Here is a 4449-nt window from a genome sequence, read left to right on the forward strand (position 1 = left end):
GAGAGAGAGAGAGAGAGAGAGAGACTGACTGACTCTTGGAATTAGTAGTTTGACAATCTGACCCAGGATCTTAGATTACCTTGGATCTCTGTGACTGTTTTTCTTGCTCTTATATATTTTATGGGTCAGGTTCTGCCTCAGTCTAACATCAGTGGAAGATTCCTGGCTGATTTGCAGTAAAGTGATAGAATTTTGCCTATCTGGGGCTGATATGACACACTGATATCTGATCATACTAAGTGTGTTATCACAGAAGACAAGATGGGAGAAGAAACCACCTCCCTAAAGGGTGAGAAGCATATTCTTCTAGACAAAATTCAAGAATGAAATTTGTGTAATTTACCTATCTTGAATGTTTTTCCTTTGCATTCAGATCACTGACTGAAACTTAGTAACTCACATTGATGAGGAAAAAAGTAACATGGAATAAACATTGGATAAGCTAGTGGATTTCATACTTTGTTCTTTTCCTTATGTTACTGGGGTTTGAATTCAGAGCCTCAAGCATGCTGCTCTCACACTCTGACCCTAAGGTACACCCAATCCTACTTCCTTTATTTTCTATTGAGAGTATTAGTATCCCAGATATTAGGTTTAAGGGACAGAAAGGATTAGCACCTGCAGAGACAGTGAATGACCAGATATCAAATATGAGAAAATATGTCCACTGACTCCTTCATCCTAGATATTTGGTTATTATGGATCTTAAGGAAGGCAAGTGAAGAGGATAAACTGTCAGGAGGGTAAGAAAAAAAAGATAAACCCAGTCAGCACTGTGTCCTGACTGAAAACATGGCCTTGATTACTTGTATAAAGATACATACACAGAAGAGAGCTGTGTCCTGTTGTGGGAATGGAACTCTCTTCATGGACAATAGGATATTTCTTTTAATCCAGTAGGTGTCAGGATAAAAATTCCAATTCTGAAATTAAAAATGGCAGACTCAACACTCAACACACATATGCCTCCAAGTCCAAGTTTCTTCTGTTTCTTCTCCACCTTTCTCCCTCCTTCCTCCTTTCACTTTTTCATTCCTCATTTCTCTTCTTTTCTTTCTTAGATGTCTCCCCCTCTTTCTCTTTCTCCACCTCTTCTCTCTCATCTCCTCCAATCTCTCTGTTCATCTTCTCTGCACAATGCTTCCCTTCTCTTTTAGAAGCTGAGACCTTCTCCTCCTTTTGTAATTCATCATTGTCCACTTTGTCCTCCTCCTAGACCTTGTCATCCCTGTCCTAGTCTTAATTGCCCTCTTATTTTTCATCCTTTCTTTCATTTCTTTGATGTCTTTCTTTCCTTGCCTTCCATTCACACTAAATAAATAAATCTTTCATTTACTTATTTACTTATTTTTATATTTATTTTCCTTCATTTTCTCTTACTCTTTCTCCTCCCTCTACTCTACCACCTCCCCTCTCTCCTGTGTGCCTTCCTCTCCTTGCTCCTGTATATATATATATAAACATCTCTGTCTTACTCTCCCTGGATCCCTTTCTTGCACAATGACCTAACTGAGCAGAGAAACTCAATAGTAGAAATGACTAGGAAGAACAATCTTGCAATGAATTTGATCGGTTTAAACTAATCAATGTGAGGAACAAGGGACAAAATTGTAAAACCAGGAATTCCAAAATTCCTGTAGCACATCACATGTACAAAAAAATATGATAACAGGCAGCAGGATCACTCATTGCTTGACCAACACTACCTCTCCTGAAGATTTCAAAATAATGCAGCATTGAGAATGAAAAGACATGAAACTCTTATACAGTATTTCCTGTGGAATTTCTTCAATCTCTGCCTCTTGAGATTGTCTTAGAAAACCAGCAGTGGTGTCATCATATCCTTTAAGAGCAGCTGGAGATCATTAGAATATGCACCTTAAAGGAAGGCTTTCATAGCAATCAGTTAAGACATTCTGTACATAGACAGTTTTTAAATAGTTTTGAGCCATTGATGATTGTGTTCTTGGGCCTTCCTGGCTTGAATCTCACATGATTACTCTTTGTATTTGGGGGCACACACCACAGCTATGGATTCAGGGAGCATCTTCTGGTATCCAAAATGTGTGTGCAGGTCTACACTTGACAAGAAGACTGTCTGGATTGGATGTGTCTGAGAAGACAAAAGAAGCCAAGAATTCTAAGTGACCCCAGCCAACTATGCTTAATCCACCAAAGAAGGGAGGCCCAAGGGCCATAAACAACTGTTCTCTCCTGTGATCTCCAAAATCTTTCAGTGCAGACGTACATCTGTCATGTGGACAGGACAAACCATCTGCTTTGTCCCCCTAATTCATAAAGTTAAAAACAAACTGAGTTTTTATCATTTACTGGTTTTTAATCTTGTGAGTCAACACCATGACCAAGGTAACTTTTATAAAGGAAAACATTTAATTGGGGTTGACATAGATGTTCTGAGGTTCAGTCCATTATCATCACAGCAGAAAGCATGACAGCATCCAGGGAAACATGGAGCTGGATGAGCACAGTTCTACATCTTGTTTAAGGGCAAACAGGAGAAGAATATCTCTCACAGGAAGTAAGGAGGGTCTCAAAGCTCACACCCAAAGTGATACTTTTCCTCTAACAAGGCCATACTCCTTAATAGTGTCACTGCCTGGGCCAGGAATATTCTAACCACTACACTTTCTCTTAGCTTGTCCCGCATTTAAGACAAGACCCTTTTGGTCATCCATGCCTCGTTAAACCTGATGTATAGATAGTAACTATTTCAAGTTTTGTCCTTCACTTCTAACCCATCTCTGCTTCCTTCCTGCCAACAGCAGACTGATTTCTTCATCAATATTTCTGATGACTACTTCAACAATCTCTCTAGGAATTCAGCTGTCTACATTCAGTCCTGCCTCTTAGACACATGAGATTTCTCCGCATATGAAGAGAAGCCAATTCTGTCCTTCTGATGAGGTACTGTACTACTATCATATGATCATTCTATTTCTCTTTTCTTTCCTTCTGTTCCCTCCTTCACTATGTCACCAGATGTAAAAACCCATCAGACAATTTCATACATGAGTGGGGATGAATTTTGCATATGGTAAGCCATGCAAACCAGTTGTAAAAGTTATGTATCTACCCATTGCACTTGAATCACTGCTAGCATGGTGCTCATTTTCTGTGTGATCTCCCCCTTGTGTCCCCAGACACAATAGGCCAAATTTCAATTGGGCATAATATATTATTAAGTTAGGCACAGCAGTAAGAATTTATGCAACTGAATTGAAGACCATAAAGTCACAGAGCACTGCCTCACACATCAACACTTCCTAAGATCTGACTGCAAGTATGTTTGAGCTGACAAAACATACAAATAAACCACCTGGTTGTGGCTTCTACTTGTTACTTTATAAGAGATCCTGTTTGTTTTGTGAGCTTCAGTCTTTGGAAGTGAGAGAATCATTCAAAGGACTCTCTAAGCAAGTTACTGTGTTTCCTTGAAAAATCAACAGAAGTGTGCTGGACATGTGTAAACACTTGAAAACCTTGTATGTAGGAGCTCTTTGGGTGTGCACAAAGGAAGCTCTTCTTCATAAATACAAAACACAATCATTAGAAGGACTCTCTTGACTTATTTAAGTTTCATTTCTACATCTTTTAGGTGTATTGTCTGTAGAGACTGTTCTCATACATCCTGGCAAGCTACTATTCTCCACGCAGATTCCCATGAAGTTGGAATTCAGAAGAATCACTCCAAGAAAGACGTAAAATATGAAGAGCTATAAAAGGACTAGGAAATGCTCCTTTGATTTGAGCTGCACACTATTGATTGTATATGCTCAGAGATGATCTGGAATAGATTGACTCTGTGCAGAACTAGATTTAGGCAGGCTGTGTCTAAAAGACAGACAAGAAGAGCCCTCAGTCATCCAGGTCCCTTTGCTTACATGAGTCCAACCTAATGTAAGAAGCCCCAGTTCTTCTTGTATGAAGAAGAGCTCCTTCCCATTGTGAGTATAACAAAAATCTGGGCCTCCTTTCTGGGGAGGAATGATGATGTGAGTAACGTGATACTCCTCTCCAACCTGCCAAGAGAAAGCAACTTGTCACAATTCTTGGAGGTCTCAGACCCACTGTCTCATAACACATATGAAGCCCCAGCCCACACCAGTGCATGAACCTCACTGTTTTATCTTGCTTCAGTGTTTCCAAACCTTTGGTGCTCCTGTGCTTTGCTGAGGCACAGTATAAGAGAATAGATGTTGAGTAGAATCTAAGATGTCCATCTTGACACCTCCTGGGCCTAGGCTCTTCTCCGTAGCAGCCAGCAGGTCTGCTCAGAAGTCCTGAGGTATCTAGATAATTTATATTCCAAAGCTGACAATAGTAGGTACTGAGACCAGGAACTAAAAGCAGTTGGGTCTTCCTTTTCTGTTTAGAACTAGGCAACATGTCTGTTTCCCTGTCTTTTTTTTTTTTTTAGATATTTTTTTT

The 4449-nt window shown here is 39.8% G+C and overlaps 1 long non-coding RNA gene across 3 annotated transcripts in view; it reads left to right on the plus strand.

The window, feature by feature from the left end:
• The window catches only part of LOC116102289, a 13380-nt gene extending 9313 nt beyond the window's left edge, over positions 1 to 4067 (plus strand). For 2 of the 3 annotated variants that reach the window (XR_004123054.1, XR_004123053.1), the window contains 2 exons: positions 2784 to 2925; positions 3617 to 4067. This is a non-coding gene — a long non-coding RNA (uncharacterized LOC116102289). Of the gene's footprint in view, positions 1 to 129; positions 290 to 2783; positions 2926 to 3616 lie in introns of all 3 variants that reach the window. The other variant, XR_004123055.1, reaches the window with a different exon arrangement.
• Positions 4068 to 4449: the final 382 nt, after the last annotated feature.

The sequence above is a fragment of the Mastomys coucha genome, unplaced genomic scaffold, assembly GCF_008632895.1.
Source record: "Mastomys coucha isolate ucsf_1 unplaced genomic scaffold, UCSF_Mcou_1 pScaffold21, whole genome shotgun sequence".
In the NCBI taxonomy this organism is placed as follows: domain Eukaryota; kingdom Metazoa; phylum Chordata; class Mammalia; order Rodentia; family Muridae; genus Mastomys; species Mastomys coucha.